This window comes from Staurois parvus, unplaced genomic scaffold, assembly GCF_062004578.1.
Source record: "Staurois parvus isolate SC_StPar_1 unplaced genomic scaffold, SC_StPar_1.0 ptg000512l, whole genome shotgun sequence".
NCBI classification, from domain to species: Eukaryota; Metazoa; Chordata; class Amphibia; order Anura; family Ranidae; genus Staurois; species Staurois parvus.
This window is the reverse complement of record NW_028318308.1, coordinates 1,313,805-1,336,695: the sequence shown is the minus strand read 5'-3', so window position 1 is coordinate 1,336,695 and position 22,891 is coordinate 1,313,805.

Here is a 22,891-nt window from a genome sequence, read left to right as displayed (position 1 = left end):
GACACCAACGATGGGGCACTATTCCTCCCACTGACACCAACGATGGGGCACTATTCCTCCCACTGACACCAACGATGGGGCACTATTCCTCCCACTGACACCAACGATGGGGCACTATTCCTCCCACTGACACCAACGATGGGGCACTATTCATCCCACTGACATCAGTGATGGGGCACTACTCCTTCCACTGACACCAATGACATGGCACTACTCCTCCCACTGCAAAATTACAGTTATGAAGTAGCAATGAAAATAATTTTATGGTTGGGGGTCACCACAACATGAGGAACTGTATTAAGGGGTCGCGGCATTAGAAAGGTTGAGAACCACTGCTATAGATGAACCTTTTACTGTCTGAGCTCATTCTCTAAGGGATTACAGAGGATGTTTCCTCCATTCCAGCAGAACTGTCTGATTTGTGTAAGGGGAGGGTTAACATGAGATCATATGATGAGCCTTCCTCTTTAATATCCACATGCCATGCATGCATTTATATGTGTATTGCCGTACATGTTAGAAAAAACATATTTGTGGTTCCATTATGTACTTTGGCTGCACCATGAAGACAGCAAAAATGGATGCCACCTTTTTGTTGTAGGTGTGGTCTATAAAATCGGCATGGCTTGGATCCAGTACATTATAACTGCAATAACATTACTGTGTGAGTTAGATACAACGTAAGCCGGCCATAGACAGTCCGAATCTTGGCCAGTTCAGTGGGGACCGGCCGAGATTCCAGCCATGTATGGGCTGGCTGATTATACCCAAGCTGATTGATTGATCAACTTGGGTACAGCCAACCTGCTGGATTTTCCATGCTTTAGACACTAGTAATAATCCTTGTGTGTTCTCCCAGAAGGGATGTCCCCCTCCCGCTGGAATAACTCAATAGTTCTGCAGGAGCACAGTCAGTGTTGATGGGGAAATCAAAGGATTTTACATCCTGCAACCCGTGGTTGCAGGAAAGAAAATCACTCCATCTATGGCCAACTTTACTTCAGCTGTTAGATCTTCACTGTTTCATAATTATATTGTTCCATGTTCTCAGCCTCTTTCCACAGTCATGGACCCAGTTCTATTCCTCCGAATATAGAATTTGAACAAAAAAAGAAAAAAAAAAAGGTGTGGGGTCCCCCCAAATCCTTAACAGCTTCCTTATCCAAGCATGCAACGTGGATGACCAAGAAATGGTTGGATGAGCCTGAATCCCCCCACCAGGTCACATGACCTCAACACAGGGAGTGTACCTTACCTAGGGTGGAGCACCCAAGCAAAGCACCTTTTGATGAGGACCATGGCCTCATCCCCAAGCCCTGGCCTAGTGGTTGTAGGAGTAAGCAGCAGGATTTATTTAAATCTGGAACCCCCATTTAACAAGTCCCCAGATACCGCCCCCTTCATGAAGGAGTAAGGGGTGCATAGTACCCCTGGTTTCTTATTCACAAAAAATGTGGAAAGTAAATAAAGACAACACTTTTAAGGAAAGGTCCCACAATGAAAATCTACCATCAATCACATCAGCCAGTGATGTAGATCCATGCCAATCACAATAAAGGATGCCTGCCACCCCACTGAAAGAAAATCCTGACCCTGTCAGGTATTTTTGATTATATCATTTACTTACATATTATTATTGTTTTTTTTGTCTCTCTGGAAGGATAGACCATACTATGCATTTTACTACACAGCTGGTGGTACAACATATACAGTATATGAGGCACTGATCTATGTTCTGTTCATTTCCAGTATTGTGTATATCACAAATTGACAAAATGGAGATACTTGAGGTCAGGGCCGCTGATAAGGGGGTACCCCAGGCCCTGACCTCAAGCCCCATCAGCTGCAGAGAGGGGCCCGGGCAGCTGGCAAGTCCATCTACAGCTCCTAAATGCCATTGTTAGCCTCCTGTCATTCTACCATCATTCTACCACACAGCGGCTCAGTGTTGTGATGTTGGAGGCTCTCCGGCTCCACAAGTTTCACACTTTCAACTTTCCTTGTGTTTATATTTGATTGCAGTGTTGTTTCTCTCCCCCCAGACTGCTGATCCCTTTCTGTTCACTGATACAATCCTCTCTCCTTATACAACTTCACCCCCTCCCCCCTGTCATCACCTGTTCCATCTGCCAATATAGTATCCCCGCCTCACTCTTTTTATGTAACTATTTATTTCCTGATCTTGTTACTGTGTCTCATTTTCTATCAGCTACAGCTCAGATCTCACATTATTATACGATTGCTGATTATATATCACCACTAGTCTGATTGACTTCACAATTCCTGGTTAGTCCCGTTCCCTGACCTATTGTAACGGACCCGACCCAGACTGTGCTTGAGTACTTCCGTTAGACTACCGCTTCCCCATCCGAACACTGACCACGGACACCACAGCGGACCATACAAGAGTAGACGACACCAGTCTTGAAGTAAACCAGGACATAGACTAGTTTATTTGAACACAGATACAAGATATATACAGTCAGGGGACAATCCCCCCTCCCTGCATAATGACACAGGGCGGGGCAATCCCCCCTACCTGCATAATGACACAGGGTGGGGCAATCTACATTTAGTAACAAGAGACACACAAGTATTCAAACTTCACACCAGCAGACAGGGGCAGACTGACCATTTGGAAACAGGGGCACTGCCCGAGGGCCAAGGGGCAGTAGGGGACCCCATGAGATGCCCCTGGTACCTTTTTCATAGGATTTTTTGAGTTTGGGCAAGGACACAGGGGCCCCATGATCCCTTATTGCCTGGGGGCCTCATGAGTTGTCAGTCCAGCCCTGCCAGCAGACAGTCCCATCAGGGGGGAGGGCTGCTGGAGACACGCTCCCCCCCACCAAGCTAATACACAAACATATACATCCCATAATAGTTTGCTCCCAAGCAAGACACACAATAGAACAATGGAAAGAAGCCACACAGCATTAAACAATCAACAACCCCCCACCTCAATATTAGGACATATCACCCTGTACCCCTAACAGGCACAGGGTGACTTACACATAAGAGGGATATGGGGAGCTGAGACAGGGGTCTACCCACCTCTCCAAAGTGAGCTGGGTTCCATGGGCCCCCACCCAAAGTGACTCCAGTCACAACTTTAGGGCCAGTTCACACTACATGCATTTTCTTGGCTTTTTTTTTGCATTCAAAATGCACAGAAAGAAGGTGATATAAGAGGCTGCGTTCTGTCTGCACAGAACTGTACTGGAACGCATCAAAAACACATAAAAAACACACCAGAATGTACTAAAAATTGTCAAAAACGAGCATGCAAAAACACATCTGGAACACCTTTAGACTGTTTCCATAGAGTGAACCGGCCCTTAGGACTTGTTCACACCATTTGTGGTGCAGAAACGCATGCAAGAGCACGCATTGTCCTGCACAGCAAAGACACGCAATGCCCTCTGCAGATGTGCGCAGAAACCATGATGAAAACGTCATTGTGCCTCCACACGTCTAGTAAACAGACGCATTCATAGACACCAAAATGCATGGCACCACATTACTACTGTGCGTTTAGGTGCAACACATATTTACAATAACACGCCTGCAGTATCTCTGCATGTTCCCACACGTCAGGCAGCCCATTGACATTAATGAGCTGAGGAAACAAAAGTCAGAAATGCCCCATTCACACGGGTCCTCTGTCCTGTACAGCATGAATGAGGGGGGTGTTCATGTGGCTGGGGCCCCCTGTTACACTATGGGGACACAGCAGCTGTATGAACACAGGTTGTCATGTGACAGGTGAGCAGGCGTGGGGAAGTGGCCCTGAATACTTGTACTGGGGCCACTGGACAGGAGAGAGGGGCCAATGAATGCTGGGGGGAGCAATGACATGAAGGATCTGGGCTGCTCTGTGGCAAACTACTGTGCGGGGCAGGTAAGTCTTACTTGTTTATTATTGTATTTTGGAACAATTGTTAAGATCACTTTTCCCCACCCACCTGTGACACCAGACAGCCAATCCCAGCAGGCTTCCCAGGGCCCCCCTCTGCCTTGTACTCCAGATGTGAATCTGCTGAAAGAACAATACAAACATTTAGATCCATAGCAGAGGATCTTTATTCTTCATAAATCTACAGGTGGCACAGACAATGGCCAACACTGGCCGGCTGTTCTCCTCCTCTCCACTCTCTTCCCCAAGTCACAGCATGTGTTCATGGAATGTTTGATTGGCCAGGACAACGTGTCATGTGACTACACACTGGGTAACATGGCAAGCACCGCTATGTGCCCGCCCTAGAGTTTGGTCTAATTGCACTTTTGGTCCCAAATGTATGGATTCTGAACACCAAATTGCTGAATAATATCTCCCAGGATGCCCCCTCTAGATAACCACCTCAGGGTCAGCCGTAATTCCTCATAAACAAAAGCTCAGCATAGTGCTTTATCCTGTAATTACTTTTATTGCACAATAAACCATAAGAAATGAAGTCACATTCCGGAGGTGCATACCGCACCATGTATGATGAACATCCAGTAATGACCTTCTTTAGGCACTAGATGGCAGTATCATCCCCTGCAGCATAGACCAGTCCAGGCTCCAAAACGTCCCCACACTGTGTAATGCAAGAAGAGGGACCGTATCATTACTGCCATCTAGTGCCTAAAGAAGGTCATTACTGGATGTTCATCATACATGGTGCGGTATGCTCCTCCGGAATGTGACTGCATTTCTTATGGTTTAAATGCATTGTACTCTAACTCATTACACTAACACACTGTACACTAACACACTGTACACTAACACACTGTACACTAACGTACTGTACACTAACGCACTGTACACTAACACACTGTACACTAACGCACTGCACACTAACGCACTGTACACTAACGCACTGTACACTAACACACTGTACACTAACACACTGTACACTAACGCACTGTACTCTAACTCATTACACTAATGCACTGTACACTAATGCACTGTACACTAACACACTGTACACTAACACACTGTACACTAACACACTGTACACTAACGCACTGTACTCTAACTCATTACACTAATGCACTGTACACTAACGCACTGTACACTAACGCACTGTACACTAACACACTGTACACTAACACACTGTACACTAACGCACTGTACTCTAACTCATTACACTAATGCACTGTACACTAATGCACTGTACACTAACACACTGTACACTAACGCACTGTACACTAACGCACTGTACACTAACACATTGTACCTAACGCATTGTACACTAACGCACTGTACAATAAACGCACTGTACACTAACGCACTGTACACTAATGCACTGTACACTAACGCACTGTACACTAACGCACTGTAAAATAAACACACTGTACACTAACGCACTGTAAACTAACGCATTGTACACTAACGCACTGTACACTAACGCACTGTAGACTAACGCATTGTACACTAACGCACTGTACACTAACGCAATGTACACTAACGCACTGCACACTAATGCACTATATACTCTAACGCACTGTACACTAACACACTGTATACTCTAACACACTGTACACTAACACACGGTATACTCTAACGCATTGTACACTAACACATTACACTAACACACTGTACACTAACACACTGTACACTAACACATTACACTAACACACTGTACACTAACACACTGTACACTAACACATTACACTAACACACTGTACACTAACACACTGTACACTAACACATTACACTAACACACTGTACACTAACGCACTGTACACTAACACACTGTACACTAACGCACTGTACACTAACACACTGTACACTAACACACTGTATACTCTAACGCATTGTACACTAACGCATTACACTAACACACTGTACACTAACGCACTGTACACTAACACACTGTACACTAACACACTGTACACTAATGCAATGTATACTCTAACGCACTGTACACTAACACACTGTATACTCTAACGCATTGTACACTAACACATTACACTAACACACTGTACACTAATGCACTATATACTCTATACTCTAACGAACTTTATAGTCTAACGCACTGTACTCTAACTCACTGTGCAGTCTAAAAGCACTGTACACTAACGCACTGTACACTAACACATTACACTAACACACTGTACACTAACGCACTGTACACTAACACATTACATTAACACATTGTACACTAACGCACTGTACACTAACGCATTGTACACTAACACATTACACTAACGCACTGTACACTAACACATTACACTAACGCACTGTACACTAACGCACTGTACACTAACACACTGTACACTAACACACTGTACACTAATGCACTGTACACTAACACACTGTACACTAACACACTGTACACTAACACACTGTACACTAATGCACTGTACACTAACACATTACACTAACGCACTGTACACTAACGCACTGTACACTAACACATTACACTAACGCACTGTACACTAACACACTGTACACTAACGCACTGTACACTAACGCACTGTACACTAACGCACTGTACACTAACACACTGCAGACTAACGCATTGTACACGAACGCACTGTACACTAATGCACTATATACTCTATACTCTAACGCACTGTACACTTTAACGCACTTTATACTCTAAAGCACTGTACTCTAACTCACTGTGCAGTCTAAAAGCACTGTACACTAACGCACTGTACACTAACGCACTGTACACTAACACATTACACTAACACACTGTACACTAACGCACTGTACACTAACACATTACACTAACACACTGTACACTAACGCACTGTACACTAACGCACTGTACACTAACACACTGTACACTAACACATTACACTAACGCACTGTACACTAACGCACGCCCTAGAGTTTTGGTCAAACTGCACTTTTGGTCCCAAACGTATGAACTCTGAAGATCAACTTGCTGAATAATATCTCCCAGGATGCCCCTCCAGATAACCACCTAAGCTCAGCATAGTGCTTTATCCTGTAATTACTTTTATTGTACAATAAACCATAAGAAATGAAGTCACATTCCGGAGGAGCATACCGCACCATGTATGATGAACATCCAGTAATGACCTTCTTTAGGCACTAGATGGCAGTAATGATACGGGCCCTTGCCTTGCATTACACAGTGTGGGGACGTTTTGGAGCCTGGACTGGTCTATGCTGCTGGGGATGATACTACCATCTAGTGCCTAAAGAAGTACATTACTGGATGTTCATCATACATGGTGCGGTATGCTCCTCCGGAATGTGACTGCATTTCTTATGGTTTAAACGCATTGTACTCTAACTCATTACGCTAACGCACTGTACACTAACGCACTGTACACTAACGCATTGTACACTGACGCACTGTACACTAACGCATTGTACACTAACACACTGTACACTAACGCACTGTACACTAACGCACTATACACTAACACACTATACACTAACACACTGTACACTAACACACTGTACTCTAACGCACTGTACTCTAACGCACTGTACACTAACGCACTGTACACTAACACACTGTACACTAACGCACTGTACTCTAACATACTGTACACTAACGCACTGTACTCTAACGCACTGTACACTAACGCATTGTACACAAACGCACTGTACACGAACGCACTGTGCACTAACGCACTGCACACTAACGCACTGTACACTAACACACCGTACAGTAACGCACTGTACTCTAACGCACTGTACACGAACGCACGCCCTAGAGTTTTGGTCTAACTGCACTTTTGGTCCCTAACGTATGAACTCTGAAGATCAACTTGCTGAATAATATCTCCCAGGATGCCCCTCCAGATAACCACCTCAGGGTCAGCCGTAATTCCTCATAAACAAAAGCTCAGCATAGTGCTTTATCCTGTAATTACTTTTATTGTACAATAAACCATAAGAAATGCAGTCACATTCCGGAGGTGCATACCGCACCATGTATGATGAACATCCAGTAATGACCTTCTTTAGGCACTAGATGGCAGTAATGATACGGGCCCTCGCCTTGCATTACACAGTGTGGGGACGTTTTGGAGCCTGGACTGGTCTATGCTGCTGGGGATGATACTGCCATCTAGTGCCTAAAGAAGTACATTACTGGATGTTCATCATACATGGTGCGGTATGCTCCTCCGGAATGTGTTTCTTATGGTTTAAACGCATTGTACTCTAACTCATTACACTAACGCACTGTACTCTAACGCACTGTACACTGATGCACTGTACACTAACGCACTGTACACTAACGCACTGTACACTAACACACTGTACTCTAACGCATTGTACACTAACGCACTATATACTCTAATGCACTGTACTCTAACTCACTGTGCAGTCTAAAAGCACTCTACACTAACACATTACACTTACTCACTGTACTCTAACGCACTGTACACGAACGCACTGTACACGAACGCACTGTGCACTAACGCACTGCACACTAACACACTGTACACTAATGCACTGTACATTAACGCATTGTACACTAACACACTGTACTCTAATGCACTGTACACTAACGCATTGTACACTAACGCACTGTACACTAACGCACTGTACACTAACACACTGTACACTAACGCACTGTACTCTAACGCACTGTACACTAACGCACTGTACACTAACACACTGTACACTAACGCACTGTACTCTAACATACTGTACACTAACGCACTGTACTCTAACGCACTGTACACTAACGCATTGTACACAAACGCACTGTACACGAACGCACTGTGCACTAACGCACTGCACACTAACGCACTGTACACTAACACACCGTACAGTAACGCACTGTACTCTAACGCACTGTACACGAACGCACGCCCTAGAGTTTTGGTCTAACTGCACTTTTGGTCCCTAACGTATGAACTCTGAAGATCAACTTGCTGAATAATATCTCCCAGGATGCCCCTCCAGATAACCACCTCAGGGTCAGCCGTAATTCCTCATAAACAAAAGCTCAGCATAGTGCTTTATCCTGTAATTACTTTTATTGTACAATAAACCATAAGAAATGCAGTCACATTCCGGAGGTGCATACCGCACCATGTATGATGAACATCCAGTAATGACCTTCTTTAGGCACTAGATGGCAGTAATGATACGGGCCCTCGCCTTGCATTACACAGTGTGGGGACGTTTTGGAGCCTGGACTGGTCTATGCTGCTGGGGATGATACTGCCATCTAGTGCCTAAAGAAGTACATTACTGGATGTTCATCATACATGGTGCGGTATGCTCCTCCGGAATGTGTTTCTTATGGTTTAAACGCATTGTACTCTAACTCATTACACTAACGCACTGTACTCTAACGCACTGTACACTGATGCACTGTACACTAACGCACTGTACACTAACGCACTGTACACTAACACACTGTACTCTAACGCATTGTACACTAACGCACTATATACTCTAATGCACTGTACTCTAACTCACTGTGCAGTCTAAAAGCACTCTACACTAACACATTACACTTACTCACTGTACTCTAACGCACTGTACACGAACGCACTGTACACGAACGCACTGTGCACTAACGCACTGCACACTAACACACTGTACACTAATGCACTGTACATTAACGCATTGTACACTAACACACTGTACTCTAATGCACTGTACACTAACGCATTGTACACTAACGCACTGTACACTAACGCACTGTACACTAACACACTGTACACTAACGCACTGTACACTGACGCACTGTACACGAACGCACTGTACACTAACACACTGTACACTAACACACTGTACACTAACACACTGTACACTAACGCACGCCCTAGAGTTTTGGTCAAACTGCACTTTTGGTCCCAAACGTATGAACTCTGATGATCAACTTGCTGAATAATATCTCCCAGGATGCCCCCTCCAGATACCCACCTCAGGGTCAGCCGTAATTCCTCATAAACAAAAGCTCAGCATAGTGCTTTATCCTGTAATTACTTTTATTGTACAATAAACCATAAGAAATGAAGTCACATTCCGGAGGAGCATACCGCACCATGTATGATGAACATCCAGTAATGACCTTCTTTAGGCACTAGATGGCAGTAATGATACGGACCCTTGCCTTGCATTACACAGTGTGGGGACGTTTTGGAGCCTGGACTGGTCTATGCTGCTGGGGATGATACTGCCATCTAGTGCCTAAAGAAGGTCATTACTGGATGTTCATCATACATGGTGCGGTATGCTCCTCCGGAATGTGACTGCATTTCTTATGGTTTAAACGCATTGTACTCTAACACATTACACTAACGCACTGTACAGTCTAACGCACAGTACACTAACGCACTGTATTCTATCACATTGTACACTAACACACTGTACACTAACACACTGTACACTAACACACTGTACTGTAACACACTGTACTGTAACGCACTGTACACTAACACATTGAACACTAACACACTGTACACTAACGCACTGTACACTAACACACTGTACACTAACACACTGTACACTAACGCACTGTACACTAACACATTGAACACTAACACACTGTACACTAACACACTGTACACTAACGCACTGTACACTAACACACTGTACACTAACGCACTGTACTCTAACGCACTGTACACTAACACACTGTACACTAACGCACTGTACTCTAACGCACTGTACACTAACGCACTGTACACTAACGCACTGTACACTAACGCACTGAACACGGTATACATGTACATATATGCAAAGTTTAAACATGAAGACCTAGCTGCTGGGATGGATAATATCTGTGACAGATAAACAGGAAGTAGCGTGTGTATGTACATGTGCGCTAAGTGACATGCTGCTAGCCCCCCAAAAGCTGCACATTAGCTGTTAAACCAAAGAAAGCATCAAACCATCACATCCCCCTCACATGCTATGAACATAGTTGCAATGGCCACACTTACTTTGCAAATGAGGATCAGCGATAGCGATGTCCCCATGTCCAGATGTGCTCCGATATTCCACCAAAAATATTTAGACTCCTCCTAACAATATCTCAAACTCTCCTCACCACATTCCCATCCACTAACACTCCCCACTACCCCTTCTGGGTTTTTCATATCAGGTAGGGGGCGCACAACCGCCCTACCTGCTCTGCCGATTGTGACCGTGGGTGTCAATTACCGGGTCCCGGCCAGTCATTACCCGCCGGGTCCCAGCGATTGCTGGCAAACAGTGACACAGAGCACAGCTGCTTTGTTTTCAATGCAGCCCTGCTCCCTGTCAGTTCCCAGGACACTGTCCCAGAGAGCAGAGATTAGCTTTCCGGGACAGCATGCAACAGTGAAGTACACAACCCCCGCCCACTAATAAAACACTCCCCTCACACAGTTAACCCTTTGATTGCCTAAAAACTTTAACCCCTTCCTCCCCAGTGTCATTAATATAGTGTCAGCAGGGTTTTTTTTGCACTGATCACTGTATTGGTGTCACTGGGGATGTCAGTGACCCCAAGTCAGTGTCAGAATATCCACCACAGTCCCGCAGTCCCGCCAGAAGTTGTTGATTGCCGCCATTATTAGTATAAAAAAATAAAAATTCTGATATATATACCGCCATTTGTAAACGCTATAACTTTCACGTAAACCAATTAATTTACACGTATTGGGATTTTTTTTTAGCAAAGAAATGGAGCAGAATACATTTTGGCTGAAATTTCTGACATTTGACATTTAAATTTTTTCACTGGACAAATTCAAAATATTTTTTCTCAAAATTATTTTTTTTTTTATTGCGGGAAAAATAAAAAACACACAGGCGATCAAATACCACCAAAAGAATGCTCAATTTGTGGGGAAAAACATATTTAAATTTCATTTTGGTGCAGTGTTGCATGACTGCGCAATTGTCAGTTAAAGTAACACAGCGCCGTAACAAAAACCTCTTCTGTAACCGCTTCCTGACCGCCCTATAGCAGAAATACTGCTACAGGGCGACACAGGTGTGCAAAATCACATATATATACCTGATTGGTGCTCCTGTGGTTTTCACGGCCCTCTCAGATGGCATCAGATTGCCCGTCAGTACACCAGTCATCACATTTAGCCCCTTGATTGCCAGGAGCACGCTCATGTACAATAATCCTCCACTGCTAGTATAGTGTCTGAATGGTTCCTTATATATGATTAGATCAGCACTATACCAGCGTTCACATTAGTATAGCGTCCCCAAAAATGCAGCGGGATCAGCCCCGGCACCTGTTAACACCTGCGTTTAACCCCTACGCTTACCCCCCCCCCCCTTCTCCCCCAGCAAGTGCAGTGTCAGTTGGTCACTGTCACTTGATACATTGCACACAAAACTGCAGTGTTGGCAGAATCAGGCCTGATCTCTGTTAGCACTTGTCGATAAATTTTGATGACTCTCATATGCAGCAGAGTGCCAGTACTAGTGCCACGCTACCTTTTGATGAACTGGCGAGCACCAGTGGTCTAGTACATCCTGGTCTTTCACATACCTCTTAGAGTGTAAGCTCCCAGGATCAGGCCCTCCTAACTGTCTTGTATTGAACTGTATTGTTGCTGTATTGTCTCCCGTTATATTGTAAAGCGCTGAGCAAACTGTTGGTGCCATAAATCCTGAATAATAATATTACCAGCACTGCAGTATGACTTGGTGACGTGGTGAGTCCCATAAGTGCAGTACAAGCTGGTGCGGTGGTGAGCACAAGTATTGTTTGGATTCTTGAGGGAAAAGATAGTCATGTGGAGCCCCCCGGATGCCCAGACTACATGGGGAGCAGTGGCAAGATAGTTTGGGACTTGGTGTCATCCTTCTCCATATGGGGTACCACTTATACGTGGACAATTTTTATTCAAGCGTGCCACTATTTAGACATTTGTACAATCCTGGAACTGGCGCATGTGGCATTATGTGATCTAATGTGAGCCCACCATTAGAAGTGGGTGGATGCAGGGTGGTATATTCTAATGGTGGGCATACCACACACTGTTTCTGGCAGAGATTTCTTCTCTTTTTTACATTCAGTCTACAGGCTGCATACAAAAAAAAACATAGCATATACAGTAATAACTCGGTTTACGAATGCCTCTGTTATCGTAATTTTCGGTTTACAAATTAAAATCCATTGAAAATAATGCCTCGGTTTACTAATTGTTTACAATTTTTTTTCACAATACTAAGTGTATGTCAGCGCTGATTTTTAAATGCAATTGCCATCTTTTTTTCTCTTCAGTATAACTCACAACATTAGCTGTCAGTTTCCCAGAGATAAAGGATACTTTGTATATTTCAAGAAACTGAAAGGAAACATTGTATCCTTTAAGAAACTGAGAGTAAACATTGTATCTTTTAACTTGGGGAAATAAACTAAAAGAACTTTTTCTCTTTCAGCTGGAGGGGAAAGTGACTGCTGAATTTCTGAACTACTATATAGTGAAGGGAGGAAAAAAAAAACGGTAATTACATTTAAAAACTGTATGTATGCAGGTCAGCAAGCGCACTCTGAAAAGCAGCTATTGCACTAAAAAGGAACCACAAAACCTTTCTATATGGAATCAATGAAATGGGGAGTGCAGCGCTACAAGAATAAAGATGAAAAAGAAAATGAACAGGTTGGATCTATCTTCAGCAGATAGGTATACAATGATAAATGTCCAGTACAGCAATGTCAAATGGGGTGAAAAGTCCAACAATTAAAGGTGACTTCAATCAATGCGAATGTGATCCAGTGTCCTGATGTGAAGGTATAGATAGATTGCCTACTCACTGGAAGTGCAATCTTAGTGCGCGTATCAAGATCTCATGTAGCCGGAGGTCCTAGGTGGGTGCTGCCTGGTAATGCGATCCTCTGGTGGTCACCTGGTTTGGTGGCGTGTGTTAGGGATATCCTTCTGGTCATACGCACTTGCTCCTCAAGTCTGCACAGCTACCTGGAATTCTGGGGCTGAGGTGTGGAAGCTCAGTGCCTGAATTTACCCTGGTGTCAGCCCCTTGAAACAGGATTCAGACTCAGAGGAGTTAAAGCTGCACAAGAAGCCAATCTTGTGCATTAATAGTAAAAAAGGGGGGGGCGAATGTGCATGTGTGGCCAGCTCTCGGATGGACGCGCTGTGAGCTTCGTCCACACGCCAGTGAAAACCCGGCGTACCCCAGCCCCGAAGGATACAACTGTCAGATTCTGACAGCCAGACAGTGTACCAGCCTCTCTAACGATGCCCCGCCGCCGTAGAACCTTGGACAGCCAGGGAAAGTAACTAATTTCTTCCCTGCTGTCACAGCAGGGATCCAAGATGGTGCAGCACTGAAAGACACAGCAGCCATGAGGGGGACAACAGAGCCCAGCAAGCAGGTGCCAGGCTGCGATATCCACTGTACCCTGGGGACCCTGGTGAGTTATCTCCTCCCCTGTCCCCCACTACAAGCAGCCCAGCCAAATGTAGACCCCATCTGGACTCTGACAACATATCTGCCTGCCAGACCCTCATTCATCCATCACCTTACCTCAGCACTGACCCACCTGTGATAGAATATTTCCCCGCATCTGACCAACCCATCACTGAAAAATGCATGATAAGCATGCTACTATCGCTGAGACAAACACTACACAGCGACTTAACTTCATCATTAGCCCAGATTACAACCGTGGTTCAACAACAAGAATGTAGATTGCGCCATATTGAAACAAGAATGGGAGAGATAATTATAGCACATAACGACCTGACTGACACACATGCTGACCGTAAATCTGACATCGAACAAATAAATTTGAAACTAGCAGATCTAGAAGATCGTTCAAGACGCAATATCATCAAATTCAGAGGTATTCCTGAAAATATCACCAACAATGCACTACTACCATATATCCAACAATATATGAAACACCTCATCCCAGCTCTCTTAGATATAGAGATCGCCATAGATCGAGCTCACAGAATACCCAAACCTTCATTCCTATCAGCATCAATTCCTACAGATGTTTTGGCTCGCATCCACTTTTGCCACATAAAAGAAAAGATAATGTTGGCAGTCAGAAACCCCCCTCCACTCCCGCCATCACATGCAAATATCAGATTATTCGCAGACCTATCAAAGGCCTCATTCCTTAACCGTAAAAAGATGATCACCATCACCAAAGCCTTGTGAAACCACGGAACAGGCTATCAATGGGGTTTCCCCACAAAACTAACCGTCAAACATCACAGCAGAATCTACACGAATAAAAACCTAGAAGCGGGCATTGACCTACTGAAGACATGGAACATAATACCCGTGGATCCTCAACAATCTACCTCTACCAATATGCAACAAATGGAGGCAGAATGACTCTGACTTCATACACCTTTAATCCACTTCCAACACTTCATCTTGGATGCTATATCCCACCCTACTAATTTCTGGCGATCGGCCCTGTATAGAAATCTAAATCTTCACATTACAAGAAATTGTTTGGCATGACCTCCTTTAAGGTGAATGCTCATTCAAACCCCCCTGTTTTGAAGTAGCACAGCAAGCTACTCATGTCACTTGCATTTTACACAAGTTTTTTTTATCCCCTTTCACCTCCTTTACTTCCTTCTCCTCCTGTTCCACCAGTCGACCAATTGTACCACATGTTCAACTGAAACCTACAAAAAAACATGGAATACACCCCCTGACTCATCGATCGAGCCAATATCACACTACCAGGTCTACGGAATACTCCCTCTCATGACCATATCCGCCCAACTTCGATCAACATCTCAAACAACTCAACTACTCCACTAACCAAACCAAAGATTTACATTATGATTAGCATAACGTCTCTCAATGTTCGTGGCTTAAACTCCCCCCTTTAAGAGATCGATGCTCCAAAAGAAAACTCGGACATTTCAGGCTGACATACTGTTCCTACAGAAAACACACTTCGCAACAACCAAAACCCCCAAACTACAGCTGCATTGATTCTCCCGCGTCTATATGGCCACTAACTCCAAACAAAAAATGGTGTTATTACAGCTATAAAAGACTCTACACAGTTCAACCACATATCAGAAATGGCTGACCCTCAAGGCCGATATCACATTTTAATCTGCAAAATCAACGATATTCCTTATACTTTAGTAAATGTATACGGTCCCAACAATAACCAGTTGCAATTCTACCACAAACCCCACACCATCATCTCATCTCAAAAACAAGGCAGGCTTCTCATTGGAGGAGACTTCAGCGTCATCGACAACCCACTTCTAGATTCGTCTTCCAACAAAACATCTCCCAAACAGAATTTCAACCGTTTCCTACATGACCACGACCTTTATGACATTTGGAGATGCCAACACAGTACTGAAAGAGACTACACCTACTACTCCCCTTCTCATTTATCTTACTCCAGAATCGACTTTTTTATTACGGACAAATGGACTCTACAACACGTAATGTCTAGAGATGAGCGAAGTATTCAAAAATTCGATTCGGCTGATTCGGCGAATTCGAGGAATAAATTTGATTCGAGTCGAATATATTCGCTGCAAATTTAACTTTTAAAAAGGGTGTTTCTAGGCTTCAGAGAGCCTTTATATTAGTGCAGAACACTGTACCTTTAATTTAAATGCCCTTGGAGTCTGCTGGGGAAGAGAAATAATACTGTCACTCAGTATGACATGCAGATGAGTGCCGTCGATCTTAGAATCACCGCACACTTCACTCATTTGGGCAGTCACGGGGCCAAAACCAGAGTGTGGAGCCACAGTGTGGCGGTGGAGGCAGCAGCAAAGGGAGGCCATACAGCACCCTATGACAAAATGGAACCCACCAGCAGTGTGAGGAGACCTGAAAGTGGCACATGGCAGAGTGTGGCGATGGAGACAGCAGCAATGGGAGGCCGTACAGGGACCCATGACACACTCTGGACCTGGCAGCAGCATGAGGAGGCGGTACAGGGGCCCATGACAGATTACGGGCCTGGCAGCAGCATGAGGAGTCGGTACGGGGGCCCATGGCAGATTACGGGCCTGGCAGCAGCAATGGGAGGCCCGTAATCTGCCAGCACCCTATGACAAAATGGAACCCACCAGCAGTGTGAGGAGACCTGAAAGTGGCACATGGCAGAGTGTGGCGATGGAGACAGCAGCAATGGGAGGCCGTACAGGGACCCATGACACACTCTGGACCTGGCAGCAGCATGAGGAGGCGGTACAGGGGCCCATGACAGATTACGGGCCTGGCAGCAGCATGAGGAGTCGGTATGGGGGCCCATGGCAGATTACGGTCCTGGCAGCAGCAATGGGAGGCCCGTAATCTGCCAGCACCCTATGACAAAATGGAACCCACCAGCAGTGTGAGGAGACCTGAAAGTGGCACATGGCAGAGTGTGGCGATGGAGACAGCAGCAATGGGAGGCCGTACAGGGACCCATGACACACTCTGGACCTGGCAGCAGCAAGAGGAGGCGGTACAGGGGCCCATGGCAGAGTGGCGAAGAGTAAGCAGCTTAAATTGAAGGTCATACAGAGGCCTATGTTAAAAATAATAACATGGTTGGGGCATGATTCATGGTGGATTTAGTCAGTTGTGTCAGGAACTGGTGGTTTGAAATCCAGACTAATCCACGCCTGATTCATTTTCACAAATGTGAGTCTCTCCACACTTTGGGTGGACAGTCGTGTCCTCCGCGGAGTTACAATATCTCCTGCCGCACTAAACACGCGCTCCGATGCCACGCTACTGGCCGGGCATGACAGCCTTTCAAGGGCAAATTCAGCTAGTTGGGGCCAAAGGTCAAGTTTCGTTGCCCAGTAGTCAAGGGGATTGTCTACCTCGGTTGGCAGGGTGCTGTCCAAGTAGGCCCAAGCCTGTTGTTTCAGCTCCTGCTCCAGGTCCACCTGATGCTGCTGCTGCTGCGGCTGGTTAGTAGTTTCCTCACTGCGCTGGTGAAGAAAGCTACTCATCATCGACTGCAGACTGAGGCAGCCGCTGCTGGTGGAGCTACCACTGCTCCTACCACCCCACCCCTCCCCTGCTGCCATGGCAGCGGAACGCGAGCGCACAGGGCCCACAGTGTCTGAGGATGGACGTTGGCGCAGAAAGGCAGAGACCAACTGACTACATAGGTGGTTTTTATAGTACGTTATTTTGGCCTCCCTCTCAGCAGGTGTGAAAAAGGCCACCATTTTTGAACGGTAGCGAGGGTCCAACAAGGTGGACAGCCAAAAGTCATCCCTCTGTCTGATGGTTATTATTCGGCTGTCGTTACGCAAGCAACCGAGCATGCTATGGGCCATTTGTGCCAAGGAATGCGAGGGACTCCCTGCCTCCATCTCCACAGCATACTGCCACGGTGCGTCTGGGTCCTCTGTCTCCTCCTCCTCCTCTACCAGATGCTCCTGCTCCTCCACTCCTGTCCGCTGAGTGGAAAAAAAAACCCATTTCACTCAATAATTCCTGAGCACCAATGTCCTCCTCTACCTCCTCCTCTTCTTCCTGTCCTGCCCCCACAGGGGTCATGTGGCGTTGAGATCTGTGCGCCACGTCTACCGCACCCTGACCAGCCATTGTTAACAGCATTTGTTCCAGGACGTGCAACAGAGGAATGACGTCGTTCATCCCATAGTCCTGCCGACTCACGAATAGCGTGGCCTCCTCAAAGGGCCTGAGCAAGCGGCAGGTGTCACGCATGAGCTGCCAATGGCTGACATCGAAGTTACACACGGGAGTACCTTTATCCGCTTGTAACATCAGGAAATCGGTGATGGCCTTTCGCTGCTCGTAAAGGCGGTCTAACATGTGTAGGGTTGAATTCCACCTTGTTGCAACGTCACAGCATGAGGAGTCGGTACGGGGGCCCATGGCAGATTACGGGCCTGGCAGCAGCAATGGGAGGCCCGTAATCTGCCAGCACCCTATGACAAAATGGAACCCAGCAGCAGTGTGAGGAGACCTGAAAGTGGCACATGGCAGAGTGTGGCGATGGAGACAGCAGCAATGGGAGGCCGTACATGGACCCATGAGACACTGTGGACCTGGCAGCAGCATGAGGAGTCGGTACGGGGGCCCATGGCAGATTACGGGCCTGGCAGCAGCAATGGGAGGCCCGTAATCTGCCAGCACCCTATGACAAAATGGAACCCACCAGCAGTGTGAGGAGACCTGAAAGTGGCACATGGCAGAGTGTGGCGATGGAGACAGCAGCAATGGGAGGCCGTACAGGGACCCATGACACACTCTGGACCTGGCAGCAGCATGAGGAGTCGGTACGGGGGCCCATGGCAGATTACGGGCCTGGCAGCAGCAATGGGAGGCCCGAAATCTGCCAGCACCCTATGACAAAATGGAACCCACCAGCAGTGTGAGGAGACCTGAAAGTGGCACTTGGCAGAGTGTGGCGATGGAGACAGCAGCAATGGGAGGCCGTACAGGGACCCATGACACACTCTGGACCTGGCAGCAGCGTGAGGAGGCGGTACAGGGGCCCATGGCAGATTACGGGCCTGGCAGCAGCAATGGGAGGCCAGTAATCTGCCAGCACCCTATGACAAAATGGAACCCACCAGCAGTGTGAGGAGACCTAAAAGTGGCACATGGCAGAGTGTGGCGATGGAGACAGCAGCAATGGGAGGCCGTACAGGGACCCATGACACACTCTGGACCTGGCAGCAGCATGAGGAGGCGGTACAGGGGCCCATGACAGATTACGGGCCTGACAGCAGCGTGAGGAGGCGGTACAGGGGCCCATGGCAGATTACGGGCCTGGCAGCAGCAATGGGAGGCCCGTAATCTGCCAGCACCCTATGACAAAATGGAACCCACCAGCAGTGTGAGGAGACCTGAAAGTGGCACATGGCAGAGTGTGGCGATGGAGACAGCAGCAATGGGAGGCCGTACAGGGACCCATGACACACTCTGGACCTGGCAGCAGCATGAGGAGGCGGTACAGGGGCCCATGACAGATTACGGGCCTGGCAGCAGCGTGAGGAGGCGGTACAGGGGCCCATGGCAGATTACGGGCCTGGCAGCAGCAATGGGAGGCCCGTAATCTGCCAGCACCCTATGACAAAATGGAACCCACCAGCAGTGTGAGGAGACCTGAAAGTGGCACATGGCAGAGTGTGGCGATGGAGACAGCAGCAATGGGAGGCCGTACAGGGACCCATGAGACACTCTGGACCTGGCAGCAGCATGAGGAGGCGGTACAGGGGCCCATGGCAGATTACGGGCCTGGCAGCAGCATGAGGAGTCGGTACGGAGGCCCATGGTAGATTACGGGCCTGGCAGCAGCAATGGGAGGCCCGTAATCTGCCAGCACCCTATGACAAAATGGAACCCACCAGCAGTGTGAGGAGACCTGAAAGTGGCACATGGCAGAGTGTGGCGATGGAGACAGCAGCAATGGGAGGCCGTACAGGGACCCATGACACACTCTGGACCTGGCAGCAGCATGAGGAGGCGGTACAGGGGCCCATGGCAGATTACGGGCCTGGCAGCAGCATGAGGAGTCGGTACGGGGGCCCATGGCAGATTACGGGCCTGGCAGCAGCAATGGGAGGCCCGTAATCTGCCAGCACCCTATGACAAAATGGAACCCAGCAGCAGTGTGAGGAGATCTGAAAGTGGCACATGGCAGAGTGTGGCGATGGAGACAGCAGCAATGGGAGGCCGTACAGGGACCCATGAGACACTCTGGACCTGGCAGCAGCATGAGGAGGCGGTACAGGGGCCCATGGCAGATTACAGGCCTGGCAGCAGCATGAGGAGTCGGTACGGGGGCCCATGGCAGATTACGGGCCTGGCAGCAGCAATGGGAGGCCCATAATCTGCCAGCACCCTATGACAAAATGGAACCCACCAGCAGTGGAGCTGGTGCTCTACTCCGTGGCCGTTTGCCTCCACTGACACTGCTGCGACCCTGCTGCCTCCTGGGCAACCCACCGACTGTTTTGCTCGCTGCCAAGCTGGCACCCTCTTCTCCTGATGATGCGGAAGCAATAGCCTGATGACGACGAGGCTGCCAAGTGCGATCAGCCTCATCATCATCAATTAGGGTCTCCGCCTCACTACTAGCCCCCTCGGCTGCGTGTGGGTCAGGAGACAGACCTGTCTCTAGACCGGCTACCGAGCCACTCTCCTTGCCAGTACTTCTTCGCCTGGCTGCTGAAGAGGCGGATGTCTCCCCCCGTTCCTGACCGCCCTCTGTTAGCTCTTCCTCACTGTACAGTGGGGCTGAGCCCACAGCATGCAATACTTCACTTGGTGAGGGAACAGCAAAGGACAGGGGCAGGTAGAGGACACGTGATTTCAGTGGGCTTGCTCCCGGTCCATGCCAACTAACGGTTGTGTCTGACGTACACACCGACCGTTGGCTGTAGGTGTCAGAGGTGACCTGGGAAGAGGAAGACGACCGAGCCAACCAATCGATGACGGCAGGGTTGTCGGTGGAGACACGACCGCTGGATGACACCGGGAGCACTGGCCTCTGGCTGCGACTAGTGCTGCCTCGACCCCTTCCTCTGCTGCCACGTCTGCTCGCTCCTAAAACATTGCCTCCTCTGCCACTCCTCTGCATGTTGTCTGACATACTCTTTAATTCAACGATTCTGTGTCCCTCAGTAACAATTCTGTGTCCCTGAGTAACAATTCTGTGTCCCTCAGTAACAATTCTGTGCCCCTCAGTAACAATTATGTGTCCTTCAGTAACAATTCTGTGTCTGTCCCTGAGTAACAATTCTGTGTCCCTGAGTAACAATTCTCTGTCCCTGAGTAACAATTCTGTGTCACTCAGTAACAATTCTGTGTCCCTCAGTAACAATTCTGTGTCCCTCAGTAACAATTTTGTGTCTGTCCCTGAGTAACAATTATGTGTCCCTGAGTAACAATTATGTGTCCCTCAGTAACAATTCTGTGTCCCTCAGTAACAATTCTGTGTCTGTCCCTGAGTAACAATTCTGTGTCCCTGAGTAACAATTCTGTGTCCCTCAGTAACAATTCTGTGTCCCTCAGTAACAATTCTGTGTCTGTCCCTCAGTAACAATTCTGTGTCCCTCAGTAACAATTATGTTTCTGTCCCTCAGTAACAATTATGTTTCTGTCCCTGAGTAACAATTCTGTGTCCCTGAGTAACAATTCTGTGTCCCTCAGTAACAATTCTGTGTCTGTCCCTGAGTAACAATTCTGTGTCCCTGAGTAACAATTCTGTGTCCCTGAGTAACAATTCTGTGTCCCTCAGTAACAATTCTGTGTCCCTCAGTAACAATTCTGTGTCTGTCCCTCAGTAACAATTCTGTGTCTGTCCCTGAATAACAATTCTGTGTCCCTGAGTAACAATTCTGTGTCCCTCAGTAACAATTATGTGTCCCTCAGTAACAATTATGTGTCCCTCAGTAACAATTATGTGTCCCTCAGTAACAATTATGTGTCTGTCCCTGAGTAACAATTATGTGTGCCTGAGTAACAATTCTGTGTCCCTGAGTAACAATTCTGTGTCCCTCAGTAACAATTCTGTGTCCCTGAGTAACAGTTCTGTGTCGCTCAGTAACAATTCTGTGTCGTTCAGTAACAATTATGTGTCCCTAAGTAACAATTCTGTGTCCCTCAGTAACAATTATGTGTCTGTCCCTCAGTAACAATTCTGTGTCTGTCCCTCAGTAACAATTCTGTGTCTGTCCCTGAGTAACAATTATGTGTCTGTCCCTGAGTAACAATTCTGTGTCCCTCAGTAACAATTCTGTGTCCCTGAGTAACAATTCTGTGTCCCTCAGTAACAATTCTGTGTCTGTCCCTGAGTAACAATTATGTGTCCCTGAGTAACAGTTATGTGTCCCTGAGTAACAATTCTGTGTCCCTCAGTAACAATTTTGTGTCCCTCAATAACAATTCTGTGTCTGTCCCTGAGTAACAATTCTGTGTCTGTCCCTGAGTAACAATTCTGTGTCCCTGAGTAACAATTCTGTGTCCCTCAGTAACAATTCTGTGTCTGTC